General features: G+C 45.9%; 1 protein-coding gene across 2 annotated transcripts in view; it reads left to right on the forward strand.

Moving 5' to 3' along the window:
- CCR9 (C-C motif chemokine receptor 9) overlaps positions 1-18,434 on the forward strand; it is a 49,335-nt gene that overhangs the window by 15,959 nt on the left and 14,942 nt on the right. Inside the window, exon 1 of one of the 2 annotated variants that reach the window (XM_049861829.1) lies at positions 17,064-17,140. The exons of the other annotated variant lie outside the window; for it this stretch is intronic. The gene's annotated coding sequence lies outside the window, so the exon portion shown is untranslated. Of the gene's footprint in view, positions 1-17,063; positions 17,141-18,434 lie in introns of those variants that run through there. 2 annotated transcript variants of the gene reach the window in all.

An 18,434-nucleotide genomic window follows, 5' to 3' on the forward strand; every position in this document is an offset into this window, starting at 1 on the left:
AAAATTGGGACGTGAGGGATGCAGATTTGATGTTTTAACAGATACTGCTATAATCCCCTCCTAATGTGGCTGAACCAATTTACACACTCTCAGGAGAACGTGAAAGTACCTGGCTCCCTACCCCAAAGCTTGATCCCAATTATTGGACATAAAAAGGTTTACCTATTTGAAGGGTAAAAATATTGTTGATGCTTAATATGCATTCGTCTGATTACTAGCTAGACCAAGCATCTCTTCACATGTTTGTCTTCCCTCTTCTGGGGACTGTCTCTTCATACTTTGTACATCTCTTAATTTGAGTTGTTGTTAGGTGCTGCTGAGTCGGTTCCGACTAATGGCGACCCTATGTACCACAGAACGAAACACTGCCTGGTCTTGTGCCATCCTCACAATCGTTGTTATGCTTTAGTCCATTGTTGCAGCCACTGTGTCAATCCATCTCGGTGAGGGTCTTCCTCTTTTCTGCTGACCCTGTTCTCCACCAAGCCTGATGTCCTTCTCCAGGGACTGATCCCTCCTAACAACATATCCAGAGTACTGGTTGTACTTCTTCCAAGGCAGATTTGTATGTTCTTCTGGAAGTCCATGGTATATTCAATATTCTTCACCAACACCACAATTCAAAGGCGTCAACTCTTTTTCGATCTTCCTTATTCATTGTCCAGCTTTCACATGCAGATGATGTGATTGAAAATACTATGGCTTGGGTCAGGGGCACCTTAGTCTTCAAGGTGGCGTCTTTGCTTTTCAACACTTTAAAGAGGTCCTTTGCAGCAGATTTGCTCAATGCAATGCATCTTTTGATTTCTTGACTGTTGCTTCCATGAGTGTTGATTGTGGATCCAAGTGAAATGAAATCCTTGACAACTTCAATCTTTTCTCCATTTATCACAATGCGGGTTATTGGCCCGGTTGTGAGGATTTTTGTTTTCTGGAACCTGGAATGTACGAAGTGTGAATCTAGGAAAACTGGAAGTCATCAAAAATGAAATGGAACGTATAAACATCCATATCCTAGGCATTAGTGAGCTGAAATGGACTGCTATTGGCCATTTTGAATCAGACAATCATATAGTTCACTATGCTGAGAATGACAACTTGAAGAGGAATGGCGTTGCATTCATCATCAAAAAGAACATTTCAGATCTATTCTGAAGTACAACGCTGTCAGTGATAAGATAATATCCATACGTCTACAAGGAAGACCAGTTAATACGGTTATTATTCAAATTTACACACCAACCACTAAGGCCAAAAACGAAGAAATAGAAGACTTATCAGATCCTGCAGTCTGAAATTGGTCAAACATGTAATCAGGATGCATTGATAATTACTGGTGATTAGAATGCAAAAGTTGGAAACAAAGTAGAAGAGTTGGTGGTTGGAAAATATGGCCTTGGTGATAGAAACAATGTCAGAGATTGAATGAGAATTTTGCAAGACCAAAGACTGTTTCATTGCAAATACCTTTTTTTTCACCTTACAGACGTAGACCTCGCCAGATGGAATACACAGAAATCAAATCAACTACATCTGTGGGAAGAGACGATGGAAAAGCTCAATATCATCAGTCAGAACAAGGCCAGGGACTGACTGTGGAAGTTATAATTTGAGTTACTTGTCTTTTTTGTTCTGGTTTGTAGGAGCAGAGCTTCTTTTCTAAGAGAAATTGCAAAGGGCAATCAATAACATGCTTGAAATTTTTCTTTCATTTCAGAAAGTCACAAAAGCATCTGCTTGCCTAGAAATGGGGACTAAAGCCTGTGGTATATGAACATGCATGTTTTTCCACAGTGTGACTTTCACGCCCACATACGTTTAGCAAACAGAGTGAAGCCCCTAAAACGATTCTAACGGCAAAGATGAAAGACAAAGAGAAATAAGGTAGCTCTACCAAGTGCTTAATAACAAGAAGGGAAATGTCCCACCAACAGCTGAAATCTGGCTTCCTCATTCTGGAGAAAGGCTTTGCTTGTACCTCCCTGCCCAATTCTTTCCCTTAGAAAGTCTTTCTATAGCAGAAGTTTGGGATTTGGACCCATGCTTATCATTGCTCATCGGAGGAAGTGACATCAGGTGGTCTGTGGTTCTCGCAGGGGTTATCTGAGGGGCTCATCACTCAGTGGTGCTGATAGGGACCGAAAACCAGCCAGGTGGTATGGCCTCCCGGCTCATTGAATCATCCCCAACGGCAACAGACCTTATCTTCACAGTGCATCTTCCTGGGTAAAAGCTCAAGTCTGGGGGCTTGAGAGAATGGGGTACTTACAGGGTGCAGAGGGCCTGAGGAGGAAGGGGACAACAGACCTATACTCTTGGAGCTGATTCTGATTGATGTGTGTGTATGAGCCCATGGGTCAAACACAAGGTTAAGCCCCAAAGAAGGGAAGTGGTGTGGATTAAAAAGCAGGGCGTGTGTGACATAATCTCTTTAAACCTCTGCTTTCAAAGCATCATCTAAAAATGGAAAACAATAAATGTTGGCAAAGATGTGGCAAAATCGGAAACCTTATCCACTGCTGGGAATGTAAAATGGTGCAGCCCCTGAGGAGAACAGTTTGGAGGTTCCTTGAAAAGTTAAACATAGAATTACCACATGACCCAGCAATCCCCCTCCTAGGTATAGACCCAGGAGACTTGAAAGCAGCAGCAAACAGACACATGTACACCAACGTTCACTGCAGCACTATTCACAATAGCCAAAATGTGGAAACGATCTAAACGCCCATCAACAGAAGACTAGATAAACAAAATATGGGGTATACATACAATGGGATACTACTCAACCATAAAGAGAAATGACATCCTGAATCATGCTATGGCGTGGATGAATCTTGGAAACATTTTGCTGAGTGAAATAAGTAAATCACAGGAGGACCAATATTCTATATCACTCATATGAAATATTTAGAATAGGCAAACGTATACAGACCAAAGTTTATGAGGAATTATTAGGACGGCAGGGAGGGAAAAAGGGGAACCATTGTTTAAGAAGCAGTGAGTTTCTGTTTATGGGATGGAAAATTTGGCAACGGATACTGGTGATGGTTGCAAAATGTGATTAATGTCATTGACGTCACTAAATTGTAGAAGTGAAAAATGTTGGATTGGCAAATGTTGTGTTATATACATCTACAACAATAAACAAACAAAAAATATTTTTTAAAGATCTGATAGAGAGAGGTTCTGGACATTCTTAGAAACCAGTTTGGCGGTAGGTTGTGTTTCTAGCCTTTGGGAAATTGTCAAAGCCATCACTGAGGAGTTGTTATTGGGAGCCCAGGTGAGGTTTGCAACAATCACCAAAACCAATATCCAAACCCACTGCCATCGAGCTGATTCTGACCCATAACAACCCCAGAGGACAGAACAGAACTGCCCCATAGGGTTTCCAAGGCTGAAAATCTTTACAGAAGCAGACTGCCACACCTTTCCCCCTGCACAACAGCTGGTGGGTTCGAATCGCCCACCTTTTGGTTAACAGCTGAGCGCTTAACCACTATGCCACCAGGGCTTCTTGTGACAAACACACCCAGCAATAAATAGAATAGGGGATGGCAGACAGCAGCAGCTGTCAAACCTGGGTGAGCAGGGTCCCAGAGGCCTTGGTGAAGCACAGATTGCTGGCCCCCCCACCACTGGAGGTCTGAGATGCTCCGTATCTCTAACAAGTTTCCGGGAGCTGCTGATGCTACCGGTAGGGGGAACACACTTTGAGAACCACTGGGTTAGAGCTAAGTTGGGGAGAAAACAGATGCTGGGAGGTTTTGTAGGTGGTTTGTGGCTGCGGTCTCTTTCCAGGCTGCTGGGGAGTGGAGGTATTACAGAGAATCAGAGAAAATATTGAGAAATGTTTTAGTAGTAAAATTCACAGATGGCAAACGATGGACTACGTCTGCCCTGAGGAAATTCCAAAAGCAAACGAGGCCAAAGTCCGGGGTGGTACCAGTTGTGGGGCTGTAATGTCTTAGATACCCCCAGTCAAAGCTGAGGGCCAAGGCCAGGATTAGATTAAGCACTATTAATACATTATTAGTGGGAAAGGAACCTGATTCTCCCCAGATGTTTATTTATTTATTTTTATTTTATTGTGTTTGGGGTGAAAGTTTACAGCACAAATTAGTTTTTCATTCAAAAATCTTTACACAGGTTGTTTTGTGACACCGGTTGTGATCCCCGCAATGTGTCAGCACTCTCCTCTTTTCTCTTTCACCCCTGTTCCCTGTGTCCATTCATCCGGTTTTCCTGTTCCTTCCTGCCTTCTTGTCTTTGATTTGGGCAGGTGTTGCCCGTTTGGTCTTGTATATTTAACTGAACTAAGAAGCACGTTCCTCATGTGTGTTATTGTTTGTTTTATAGGCCTGTCTAATGTTTGGCTGAAAGATGGACTTCGGGAGTAGCTTCCGCTGTGAGTTAGCAGGGTGCCCGGGGGCCATAGTCTCGGGGGTTCCTCCAGTCTCTGTCAGACTTACTAGTCTGTGAATCTGGATTTTGTTCTACTATTTTCTCCTGCTCTACCCAGCACCCTCTATTTGATCCCTATCAATGTGGTGGGTGGTGGTGGTTGGATGCCATCTAGTTCTTCTGGGCTCAGGCTGGCAGAGGCTGTGGTTCGTGTGGTCCATTAGTCCTTTGGACTAATATTTTCCTTGTGTCTTTGGTTTTCTTCGTTTTCCTTTGGCCCGAATGTGATGATACCAATAGAGAAACCAAATGTTATTATTATTATTTTTTTTAACTATTAAACACTTTATAATTCAAAGTACAGCAAAGCTGGCAAAAGCCGGAACCTGTGTAAGGCAGAAACCTGTCAGAGAAGGAAAACTAAAATATTTTCCTCTAAAACGAGTGATAGAAACGTAGTAAGACTGCACCCTGTCAAAGGCAGAAAACTCGCAAGATGTGAAAAACAAGGCAGTCCTGTTGAGTTCTGGTTCTCACAGTTTTCACTGTAACGAATAACACGCACATGGCTAATCAAAGATCAACTGATACTTAAGGCCACTTTTCCCCACTTTCAGTCTTATTCTCAGCACTTCGCAAACTTTACTGTACACATAAATCACCTGGGGTCCATGTTAAATGCAGACTCTGACTCAGGAAGTCTGGGACAGGACCTGGGGTTCTGCATTTCTCACAAGAGCCCAGGTGATTCTGATGTTGGTCTGTGGACCATCTTTGTATAAAGGTTTTAAGCCATTCCTTTTGCTGTGCTTTATAGTAACCGAGTTTAGAACATTATTCGTTTACTTCCTGCTATAATAAATGATAAGGAGCCCTGGTGATGTAGTGGTTAAGTGCTAGGCTGCTAAAAAAAAGGTCTGCAGTTTGAATTCACCTGCTGCTCCATGGGAGAGAGAACTGGTGATCTGCTCCCGTAAAGACTACAGCTTAGGAAACCCTAGGGGCAGTTTTACTCTGTCCTATAGGGTCAATAGGAGTCAGAATTGTCTCTACAGCACACAACGAAAACATAAAAAAATGGCAATTTTGTTCCTGCACCAGCATCACTTACCTTGCCATCTTCGTGATAAAGTTTTACTCAGTATTTTTATCAATATTAATAAACAGTCTTTGCATTATCATGACTATGTAAAGTCGTTCACCGCAGAGCCACGTGGTGAACTGTTATTGCATTTCATTTCTTATACAGCCTTTTGTTTTTCCTGGAGTTTCTAATTGTCTTTCTTTTCTTTTTACAATAATCCTCTATTTTCCCTCCAGAAGCTCATCATAACAGATATTCTGTGTTGTCCTTTTTTCTCTGGAAACCTCTCTTCACCACTCACTTTATCCCTTCCCCAAATTAAAACACAAACAAACACTTCCTACCTCTGAGCATTCCTCAAGGTCTTCTCTCTCCCCTGGAGTGCCATCCCTTCCCCCCACAGGCTTACATGCAAACTGTTGAAGTACTACTCGTTGCTCAAATCCAAATTCATATGGTAAACTTCTGAAGCCATTTATCTTCTCTATCTCCATTCACGAGGAGCACTGGTGGTACAAATGGTTAAGTGCTTGGCTGCTAACTTGGCAGTTTAAATCCACCCAGAAACTCCACAAGAAGAAGACTTGGTGATCTATTTCCATAGAGATTGCAGCCAAAAATAAACCCTATGGGGGCAGTTATACTCTGTCACATTGGATTGCTATGAGTTGAAATTGACTCAATGGCACCTAACAATAACAATACCATTATAATAACATTAATAGAGATGTCCCTGTCTGCCTACCTTTATCTTCCTTATTCTTCCATTGTACACATGTGTGCATACCACACACACACACACACACAGACACATAGATACTGCATGACATTTTCTTATTCTATTTTATATAATGATGTCCCTGGGAGGTGTAAACAGTTAAGTGCCAGGCTGCTAAAAGGTTGGTGGTTTGAGTCCACTTAGACTCACCTCCAGAGTAAGGCCAGGCAATCTACTTCCAAAGAATCATCCACTGAAAACCCTATGAAGCACAGTTCTACTCTGACATATAGGGGGCCACCATGAGGTTTACTTTCCCCTAGGACTTCTCAGAACCCTTGAAGTACGATAAATCACTTTTGTGTGGCCTTTCTCGCCATGGTCTTGTAACTCCCACCCAAGTGATTGAGTAGGATTGTGCAGATAGGATAATTGTGGCCTACCAAGGGGATCGGCCAGGTATGTCATCCCACAGGAGAGAAGGAGAGGATCTCACCACCACCAAGGAAGACCAGCCAAAGGCGGAGCGTGTCCTTTGGACCCTGGGCTCCTGCGCTGAGAAGCTTCTGCAAACAGAAGACGGACAGAGAGAGAGAGAGAGAGATTAACACTGAATAGGGTGAGAAGCAGTGGCAAAGAAACGGCAGCAAGAGAGACTGGCAAGAGAAACCAGCAGGAGATAGTGTAGTGGGCAGGGAACGAGAAAACTGAATGTTTTTGGGCAGGACGCTTGCTGGCGGAGTGGGGTGCCTCTGGGCACTTATTGGCGGAGCTGAAAGAGCTTTGTAACTCTTGCCTGAACAGAGAAGAGGCGGAGGGTCAGAGGGGCATGCCTGTAAGCACGACTGGGAAAAGGGTGTCCTGATGGAAGAACTGTATCCTGTGTGTTTCTGAACCTGAATTGTAACCTGTTACTTCCCTAATAAACCCCATAATCTTAAGTATTGTCTGTGAGTTCTGTGTGGCCATTGCAATGAATTATCGAACCCAGCAGAGAAGCAGAGAGTGCCATGGGAGGGACGGTTGGTGTCAGAGTTGGTAAAGTTGGCGGAGAAAGGAGGCATGTCTGACCTCCACTTCATGGGGATCAGCCTTGGGCTGCTGTTCTAGATTCTCCTCCCCACCTTGTGAAGTTGGAGGTCTGCTGCCCTGCCTGCCCATGCTATTTTTACAGTTGGCATGAGAAGCGAGAATCGTTAAAACAGCTCCACACTCATGGAAGCATGGGACTCTTTAAGAGAAAGAACAAAGAGGCTTAAGGGGTGAAACTTCTGGTTCTTAGATGGTGTTAGGGATTGAATTGTGTCCCCCAAACATGTGTGTCAACTTGGCTGTGCCATGATTCTCAGTATTGTGTGATTACCCACCATTTTGTCATCTGATGTGATTTTTCGGTGTGTTGTAAATCCTACCTCTGCTATGTTAGTGAGGCAGGATTAGAAACAGTTATGTTAATGACAATGTTCTGCTGCTATTCATAAGGTTGAGCAAATAATCTGAGAAGCTGGACTATATGAAGAAGAACAGGGCATCAGGATCGGAGGAAGACTCATTAACAACCCGCGTTATGCAGATGACACAACCTTGTTTGCTGAAAGTGAAGAGGACTTGAAGCACTTACTAACAAAGATCAAAGACCACAGCCTTCAGTATGGATTGCACCTCAACATAAAGAAAACAAAAATCCTCACAACTGGGCCAATGAGCAACATCATGATAAATGGAGAAAAGATTGAGGTTGTCAAGGATTTCATTTTACTCGGATCCACAGTCAACACCCATGGAAGCAGCAGTCAAGAAATCAAAAGACGCATTGCATTGGGCAAATCTGCTGCAAAGGACCTCTTCAAAGTGTTAAGAGCAAAGATGTCATCCTGAAGACTAAGGTGAGCCTGACCCACGCCATGGTATTTTCAATCGCATCATCTGCATGTGAAAGCTGGACAATGAATAAGGAAGACTGAAGAAGAGTTGATGCCTTTGAATTATGGTGTTGGTGAAGAATATTGAATATACCATGGACTGCCAAAAGAATAAACAAATCTGTTTTAGAAGAAGTACAGCCAGAATGCTCCTTAGAGGCAAGGATGGCAAGACTGCATCTTACATACTTTGGACATGTTGTTAGGAGGGATCAGTCCCTGGAGAAGGACATCATGCTTGGTAGAGTACAGGGCCAGCAGAAAAGAGGAAGACCCTCAACGAGGTGGATTCACACAGTGGCTGCAACAATGAGCTCAAGCACAACAACGATTGTAAGGATGGCTCAGGACCGGCCAGTGTTTCGTTCTGTTGTGCATAGGGTCGCTATGGGTCAGAACCGATTCGATGGCACCTAACAACAGTGACAACATGTTAATGAGGCAGGACTCAATCTATAAGACTAGGTTGTATCTTGAGTCAATTTCTTTTGAGATATAAAAGACAGAAGAGAGCAGAGAGGAGAGGGATCTCATTACCACCAAGCAAGAAGAGCCAGGAGCTGAGCATGTCCTTTGGACCTGGGGTTTCTGCACTGAGAAGCTCCTAGACCAGGGGAAAATTAATGACAAGGACCTTTTCCCAGAGCCAACAGAGAAAGAAAGCCTTACCCTGGAGCTGGTGCCCTGGATTGGGACTTCTAGCCTCCTAAACTGTGAAAGAATAAATTTCTGTTTGTTAAAGCCATCCACTTGTGGTATTTCTGTTATAGAAACCAAAAACCAACTGCCGTTGAGTTGATAGCAGCACTAGGTAAATAAGACAGATGGTTACTTTCGTTGTTACCTGCAACGGCTGAAAGGAAAGTTATGCTGCATATGTGACTTGGGTCAAGGGCCAAACTAGTTAAATGGGATGACTGATAGAGGGCCAGGGATGAGAGAGAGTGGGAGGGCTGGCTGGTCAGAAGTAAAGGGAGTTGTGTGGACTCCTGAATTTATGGGTGGAACCCAATGGCCTAGCCCAAGGGGACTAGGGGTGAGAGAGTGTGAAGGGACTGCCTGAAGTACTGGGAGGTGTGTGTGAATGCTCGAGCCTAAGGCTGCTGCCAATTGAGACCTAGTTTGGATGGCTAGGGATAAGCTGACCAGAACCTGACCAAATGAAGAGAATGATGCTTGGCACCATGAGCTGGTGTAGATTGTTGCAATTTAATGACTTGCTCTGGATTGGACTTTGCTTATAGATGCAGATGTTCAAAGTTCCAAACGGAACGGAAGTTCTTCAAGACCAAGAAACATGCTTATCTCCCTATAGTACTGGTTTGATAGAGACTGGCAATTTAAACATGGGCTATCTAAAATGGAGGGTGATAAAGTCATGAAGTGGGTGACCTACATGCTTTTCTGGGTGTGCTAACCCTCAAAACAAGGGGGACAAGGGAGGATCCCCACTGAAGAGCTTCTTCTTTTCCTGATGGGTCTAGAGAAGAGAGGGTGGGCGAAGATACTGATAAGATTATATGATTATATGATTCATACTGCCAGTGTTAATTGTTAACAAGGTTAATCGTAATTGTGATTGTAAAAACTATAACTGTGAAAGTAATGACTATGAAAGAGTAGACTAAGGGGGAGGCACTGCTAGGCTCAAGTACAGTTGCTGAACCTAAAGTCCCTTAAAGGTTTTGCTATGCTAATACCTCCTGAGGCTCAGAGCAAGGGGATGATCTTCTCTCAGTTAAATTTTATCAGACCCCAGAAAGGGTGAAGATAAGACAAATTCTTGGACAACCTGGCCAGATCAGGTAGACACCTGCAGCAGACCTGAACAGCTGGTACCTGAGTAACCTCATCCTTAAGACCCTTCTGCCCTACTGAAGGACTAATTATCAATGACTGTTTTGGACTAGGAAAATGATTAGGAGGGGGAAGTTATCCTCAAGTATGAAACAACCATGGCTAGAAAAGCCAGGGGTGGCCTGCGGTGCGATGGATCACTTTAGTGTGGCCTTTCTCACCATGGTCTTGTAACTCCCACCCAACTGACTGGGTGGGACTGTACAAATAGAGTAATTGTGGCCCACTAAGGGGATTGGTCAGTTTTGGTATACCACTGCCTTGAAATGCACCATCCCGGAGGCAGGAAGGAGAGGATGCCATCACCACCAAGGAAGAATAGCTAAGGGTGGGGCGTGTTCTTTGGACCTGAGATTTCTGCACTGAGAAGCCCCTGGAACCAGGAGACAGAGAGAGAGGGAGACAGAAAGAGAGAAGCAGAGAGAGAGAGAGAGAGAGAAAGAGTGTTCTAACACTGAAGACGGCAAGAAGCAGTGGCAGAGAAACAGTGGCAGGAGAGATTAGCAGGAGAGACCAGCAGGAAAGGGTGTGGTGGGCTTCCTGGCCCACAGAGCGAGAAAGCTGAGTGCCTTTGGGTAGGAGGCCTGCCGGCAGAGTGGGGTGCCTCCGGGCACTTATCGGCAGAGCCGAAAGAGCTTTGTAACACTTGCCTGAGCAGAGAAGAGGCTGAGGGTCGGAGAGGCATGTCCGTAAGCACAGCTGGGAAGAGGCAGTCCTAATGGAAGAACTAGTATCTTGAGCATATCTGAACCTGGATTGTAACCTGTTACCTAATAAACTCCATAATCATGAGTATTGTCTGTGAGTTGTGTGTGGCCACTGCAATGAATTACTGAACAGAGCAGAGGAGTAGAGAGTGCCATGGGAGGGACAGTTGGTGTCAGAGTTGGTAAAGATGGCTGAAAGAGGAGGCATGTCTGACCTCCACCTCATATAAATCAGCCTTGGGCTGTTGATCGTGATTCTCCTTCCCCCTTGTGAAGTTGGAGGAGGTCAGATGCCTCCCCCATGCCATTTTCACAACCTTCAATATGTTACCTTGCAGATTTGGCAAGGAATCTCACCTTTGTGGAATACTTATCAACATCTCCTGCAGAACTCAATTTGGGAGGCTGTTATTGGTTGCTTTTTAGCATATCTTTTCCAAACGTGGTTAATATCAAAAGGGCTGTTATTTCTAAGATGGAACCCATAAGCAATTTGAAGCCTGTGTTAGGGTCTTAATTCCTGTTCCATCCCCACGGCCAGCACAGAGCTTGGCAGAGTAGGTAGAAAGTCCATCGGTACCTGCTGGCTCCAGAAGTGGAATGACTCTAAGGAGGATGCAGAAGGCCCGTGGGGCCTCACACCACCTGCCCTCGACTAAGAAGCCTGCATGACAGGGACACGACATTTTGATGTGGTTTTTTTTGATGTGGCCATTTTGAGACTGGGGACATTTTGACACAGCTATTTTGATGCCGTGGAAATTTTCTGACTTAAAAACCATTGAACTTTCAGCTTTTGAAAAAAAAATGATCAAATATCAATGCACCAGGGGCCAGGGATGGGGTGAGGGTCAGCAGCCTGCAGAAAGTTGTAGGGGGGAGGTCAGGGTGAGGTTCTGGGGTAGGGGGTCCATTTTTTACAGAAAAAAAAGAGTTAAAAGTTTGATGGTCTGACTTCTAGGGTCAAAAAAGCCCCCAAGTTAAAAAAAAAAAGCCTGCCAGTACCTCTTGCTTTATAATTATTGTCTCTGCGAAGGCTCCCTGGGCAGTTAGCCCATGTGTTCTCCCTCCATGGGGACGGCAGGAGGGACAGAGCGGGGGGAATGCTCTGAACCCCCCTATGCCTCCCTAGGGCAGAGTCGGGAGACAGGACGGTGGGAGGCAGAGTGGAGGGCTCTGGCTCCTGTGGTGGCCTTGCCTTCAGACAGCCCAGCTAAGGGGAAGTTCCAACCTCGACAGTTGTTTCTGGCCGGTGGGAGGCTCGTGGCCAGAGTCTGCAAGGAAACTATGAGGCTTTGCTTTTTTCTGTTGGTTTCAGGGCTGCGTTTCTCAAAGCATGACAGGAGAACCATCCAAATCGGAATATAACGGAACACGTGTCAAAATGCAGACTCCTAGAGCCTGTTCTGGATCTACTGAATCAGACTTTCTTGGAGTTGGGCTGGGGTGCCTATTTGCCTTTTAACAAACTCCCCAGGAGACTCAAACCAAAAAACCAAACCTGCTGCCGTCAAGTTGATTCTGACTCAAAGCAACTGGGCCATGTTGCTTCTCATTCGTTCTTGCCTGGCGACTGAGATGCTGTTCCAGGCAGCAGCCAGTGATCTATTAGAAATGGAAACTGGATAACATCACCCCCTACAGAAAACCCTTCAGTCACTTTTCATTACACTGGAATCAGATTTGAAATCACTGACCCTGGCCTCTAATTCTGACATGGTTGGCCCTCCCCACATCGTTCTGTTCCCCCTCATATTGGTCTTTTTCACCCTTGAACATATCAAGTTCATTCCTGCCAACTGTTTGCTCTGTTGGGGATAGCTATCCTAGCCTTCGCATTCATGGAAGCTTCTTGTCATTCAGGCCTCGAATGTCACCTCTTTAGTCAGCCATCCCTTGACACCAGGAGTAAGGAGCCACCCAGGCACCTCGTCATCTCTTTCTGCTTCAATTCTCTGAATATTCGACTTCATCTGTCTTGTTTACTGCTCCATCCCTCCCTCTTAGAATGGTGCTGGCACGTAGTAGGGATTTGACAGATGGATGCTGAATGGAGGACTCCAGTGAGTCCAAGCTTGTGAGGGCCAAAGTGGTGATTCTGTTGTGAGCAGATGAGGCAATGTCACAAATCCTGTGATTGCTCTCATGACCCCCCCCCCCCCCCCCCCCCCCGCTGCAAGGACAGAACCTAGGCACATGAGGATGGCCTTTACTCCCCTTAGAAATAGCTCAGGTTCTGCAAGAGCCTGAATTCTTGACTTCCCTTTGAGCTCCAGTCGACAATACATAAAGGCTTGTGAGACAACATCAACAACTCAACCAGAACACATTCAGTGCTAAGTGCAGCACTACCTGCTAAAACCAACGTTTCCTCTCTCATTCCATCTCTGTTAGAGGTACCCAAGTTGCTCCAGTTCCCCGGCCCTCCAGATTATCTCATTCTGCTCCTCCTGTGACAGCCCGTGCTGACTCCTGTGGGCACTTGGCCGTGACTCTCCCATCCCTTCCATTCTGTGGCTGCAGCATGGTGTGGATTACCTCTCTCTCTTTCTCTGACAATTGCCTCTTAAATGGCCTCCCAATCTCTGATGGTTAGTCACGGCTAACTAAGTTAAGCAAAAATGACTCCCTCCTCCCTTTGGCCTTTCGTGGTTTTTATCGCTAGCCTCAAATGTGAGAAATTTAAAGAATCTACGTATGCCCTAGAGGCATTGGTTGTTCAGTGGTAGAATTCCAGCTTTCCCTGAGGGAGACCTGGGCTCCATTCCTGGGCAACGCACCTCAGGCGCAGCCACCGCTCGTCTGTGAGTGGAGGGTTGTGTGTTGCTGTGATGCTGAACAGGTTTCAGCAGAACTTCCAGACTAAGGTGACCAGGAAGGAGGACCTGGTGGTCTATTTCCAAGGAATCGGCCAATGAAACCCTATGGATCACAAAGATTCAACCCGCAGCCAATCATGGGGAGGGCACAGGACCAGGCTGCTGACTCGGTGGCAGCTGACGATGACAACAGACATCCCAAGAAGCAGTGGAGCTGTAGCTTGCTCTCACTTTAAACCTCCTAGGGAAGGAAGGGAAACCCTGGTGGCAGTGGTTAAGAGCTACAGCTGCTAACCAAAAGGTCGGGAGTTCGAATCCACCAGGCACCCCTTGGAAACCCTCTGGGGCGGTTGTACTCTGTCCTATAGGGTTAGTGTAAGCTTAGCTTTAATCCCCTCCACTCCTGAAGAGAGGAGAGCAGATGTGCCACAGGCCAGCTGCCCCCGGCTTGTATTGCAGAGTGAATTGTCCTAAAGATATTCATCGCTAAGGCAGAAATAATAGCTGCTAAAAAGCGGGTTGGCGTAGACCTGTACTGTTCACAGCAGTGGCCGCTGGCCACGTGTGGCTATTTAAATTTAAACTCATTGCAATGAAATAAATTAATTGCAAAAAAAATCAATTTCTCAGTCAGGCTAATCACATTTTAAGAGCTCGTCAGCCACAAGTGGGCTGGTGGCTGCCGCATTTGACAGCACAGATATAGAACATTTCCACCATCTCAGGCCTTTGACTAGTGCTACTCTAGATTTGCAGGACTCACGTAAGGTTTTATTCATTCTTTTATTGTTAATTAATTATTAATTATTTTGTTCGGGCTACAACCATGACCAATGCCCATGGGGTTCCTTTCTTCATGAAGTTAATGGGAAGGAGAGAGTCCTTACAGAGTTTAATCTGCCAAAGTCTGAACCTGGAACTCCTTGTACCTGCACTGATCATGCCCCCATCACCAAACTACCCTGAATTCTGGGCTTCCCAAGTCAAGATAAGGCCTTCATCAATGCAGAGCCGAAGTATAGCGTCATCCTTTTCCAAAGGCCTCAAGGTGTTTTTGGAATATGGTTTCCCAGTACGCACAGAAGGTTCAGGAAGGAGGAGAACGTGATTACAAATCTAGTTTTGAATATAAAGAACCTGAAAACTAGAGAATTGGAACAAAATTCATGTATTCTATGCCAGAAACTGCGTTAGACACTCAGCACATGGGAACTAACAAGAGGGAACCCAGACCTGGCACTCCCATTTGCCCCGTGTAAGCACCTGGAGGTGGTGGACTGTGGCTTCTCTTCCACGATATTTCTTAAATATCCCTCAGTTCCAGGCATAGCACCTGGCCCTGGGACCACGTAGCTCCACCCTCCAGAACTCACCATGAACTCACCATAGTCACTCAGATCTGAATTGTCACTGCAAGGCAGAAACACAGCACAGAAATACAAAACACGGGCTTTCGCTATGAGGAATGAGCCTAAACTGGATGAGTGCAAAGGGAATCCCATTTTCCCTGGGTTCCCTTGAGAAATCAGAAGCTCTCTCTACCACTTCCTCCCATCTTAGGGAGGCTTCCCCAGCCTAAGGACCTCTTTCTTCATCCCAGAAAAGGGGTTAGGGGTTCTACAGCAGCCCCTCCAACCCTGGATGCTCCCCTGGACCTCGGGAGACCATGAGTGGAGGGAATCTTCCCACAATGGCATCACTACTCCTTCCCCAACTGCCTTTCCTTCCTTTCACCAGCCTCACCCCAACCATCTAGCGGGCAAACGATATCTTCTCGGGATGCTTTTACCTGGTGAAGAAGGTGAGAACATGGCATCGTCCAAGCCAAGAGCACTTGCAATGATGCTTGCCTCACTCTCCTGAAGCTGCTTTCCATGGACATGATCAAGCTACTGTGCCACGTTTTATGTGTGGAGAAATGCAAACACCGGGGAGAAACAAATCCACCCCTGCCCCGTGCCCAAAGCCAGACAGAAAGTCAGGAAGGGAGCCTTCTCTTCCCTGTATTGCCTCTTTCCTTTTCTCTCATGACTTGCCAATTTAGAGGGAGGTAATGAGAGCATTTGGCAGATCCTTGGTTATGTACCGTTTCAGACCCTATTTGTGAGAGGTCAGGGAATTTCAGGGCTTACTCATACTGCAGGTCCCTCAAGCTGGTGAATCAACCATGCCTTTCGTTCTTACTGCTCACAGTTTCTAGTTGGTGAGGGGGCTCCTTTTTTGGCCTTTTCCCATTGAGATAATGAATCCCACTGCATCTTAGGCATCACTGGGTTCTGAGACGAGAGGTCACGTGCTGGGGAAGGACCACTGTTGGGGATGTCACAGGGTCCACAGGACCATAAATACACTTGAAAGAGGAAATCTGTCTCCACTAGAGTGTAGCTGTCATTTTTCCCCAGGACAAAAATATAAAAAGGAGGTCTTTGTCATAATAATGATAAAGTATCTTTAATCACATTATGACCAAAGTCCTCACTGTAGCCATGAACATAAAGACATCTGTGAGCTTGGTGAAAAGTGTACCATTTCATGTGACCTTTCACCCAAATTCATTGCTGTCGAGTCGATTCCGACTCATAGCGGCTCTGTAGGACAGAGTAGAACTGCCCCACAGGGTTTCCAAAGAGCGCCTGGTGGTTTGCAACCGCGCTGTTACCACTACCACTATGCCATGTGACCTTTAGACGTTTCCAAATTTCATCAAAACACTCAAGATTAATAAGACGAAGCATGTTGTAAGTGCTGATGTAGGTGACTTACACTGGTCGCTTTGAAATAAAACACTAATGCTTTTGGCTCCAGTTCCAAAGACTGTGTGGCCTCCTAGAGCACGTGGGCTCCAGCACTCGGCTTGTCTGTAGCCATGTTATCACACACACAACTTTCTAGAGCAGCGCTCTCCTATAGAACTTTCTGTGGTGATGGAAATGTTCTGTATCTGCGCTGTCCACTGTGGTAGCCACTTGCCACCTGAGACTTTCAAAATGTAGCCAGTGTAACCAAGGCACTTTTTAATTTACTCAGAAAATTTTAATTAACTTTAAACAGCTGCATATGACTAGTAGCTACTTGTATTGGACTGCACAGCTATAAAGGGTTCAGGTACATCCATCAAGGCCCGAAAGGGTTACCTTGTGATGGACAGTGCTGGAGTGGCAATCTCACACACGCCTGCTCAGATACCACCACCCACCCAGGGACATTTGTAAACGCACATCTTTGCAAGCCCAGCGAGGCTGACTTCTCTCGACAGGACTGCCCACTTCCCCATTCCCTGCAAACTGCAGTGCTCTCTAGGAAATAAATGAGGTTCGTCTTCAGAGGAGATGGTTTTCCCTTAGCCCAGCAGTTCTCAGCTTATCATTTCTGGTTGCAAATGATCAACTCTGTTGACTGCTGGAAGCTGCAGCAGGTGACTCCCCACCCTCCCGGGCTACCCCACCAGTGACAACACAAGCAGGGTGGATCAGCTTCCTTTCTGTTGTTTTGATAGTGATTGTCTACTCAGAGCTCAGAGAAGGCCTGGCCAGCAACTCAGGCAGCAGAGCAGCCCAGCCCTGCCCCAGATACTGGAAGCTGCTGGGGCCCCTCTCTCCTGGAGCCTCCTGCGCTGCCCTCCTGAGGCTGTGAGTATCGCCCTCCCTCCCTCCTCACTTGTCCCCGTGTCGCCTGTGTGCTCCGTCATGTACTGCGTGGTGGCCTCCAAAACTCAAGCTTTCACTCACTTGTACAGGGCACGGATGCCAACTAGGCACCAGGTACTTCGCTAGAAGCTTCCAGGAAGGCAAAGGTGAATTGGGTTGTGCCCTGCCCAGACTTCCAGGATGAGTAGTAAGGCTCCCCCTCACCACCACCCCCCCCCCACCACACACACACAAAAAGCTTAGTTCAGGCAGTCTGTAATTTTTACTTTAAAGGAAGGAGAAGCAGGTGTTTGGGGACAGGTGACAAGAAGGTGGCCAGGGGCTGAGGATATGAAGGCCCCGTGAGATCTTCTGGTCTGAGAGGCCACCCCACGGAAAGGATGTTTTTGGTAGCATTCCTCATAGCAACGAAAAATCAGAACTAGCCGACCTTTGCATCAAGAGGTGACTGGTTAAATTTGTCATCGTGTATTCAGGCATACTTGGCAGCTGTTCGATGTGATAGCTGTGTGTGGAGTTGGTGTGGAAAGGGGGCTGTGAGAGACTGTGAAGTAGAAAAGCAAGGTAGAAAATGGTATGTGTAGTACAATACCTTTTCCATTAAGTGTGTGTGCGTGTGTGTGCACTTAAGGTGTGTTACACGGAAAAATTCCAAAAGGGTGTGCCTCAGAATGTGAACAATGGCTCAACTAGGAAAGGGTTTTTTTCTTTTGTGTGTGTGTCTGCAGTTTGGAGATTGTTTTGCCTTGAGAAAATACTTCTTTATGATCTGAAAAAAGCAGAGTTATTTTAAGCACACTCACGATTTGGAGTTGGGAATTCACTGACCCACAGGTAAGCGGTAGCTGAGTGCTGAATTGAAAGGCAGCGCTTGCAGCAAGAGTCCACAGGAATATTTCCTCCCTCCCTTTGCTGAACAGCAACCACAAAAAACCCAAACCAGCTGCCGTTGAGTCAGTTTCAACTCATGGCAACCCCATGTGTGTCAGAGTAGAACTGTGCTTCATAGGCTTTTCAGTGGCTGATTTTTTGGGAAGGAAATCGCCAGGCCTTTCCTCCGAGGCTCCTCTGAGCAAACTGGAACCTCCAACCTTTTGGTTAGCAGCCGGGCACATTAACTGTTTGTGCCACTCAGGGACTCCTTTTGTTGAACAAACCTAAGTTAATTTTCCATTTCAGCACTTGGAGTCTTGGAGCCTCTTTCTTCCAATATCTGCTTTTCTGTCCCGAAGCTCCCTTGCGTACGCCCCACTTCAGGCTTGCACCAAGCTCATGC

Source organism: Elephas maximus, chromosome 20 (genome assembly GCF_024166365.1).
Source record: "Elephas maximus indicus isolate mEleMax1 chromosome 20, mEleMax1 primary haplotype, whole genome shotgun sequence".
Lineage (NCBI taxonomy): Eukaryota > Metazoa > Chordata > Mammalia > Proboscidea > Elephantidae > Elephas > Elephas maximus.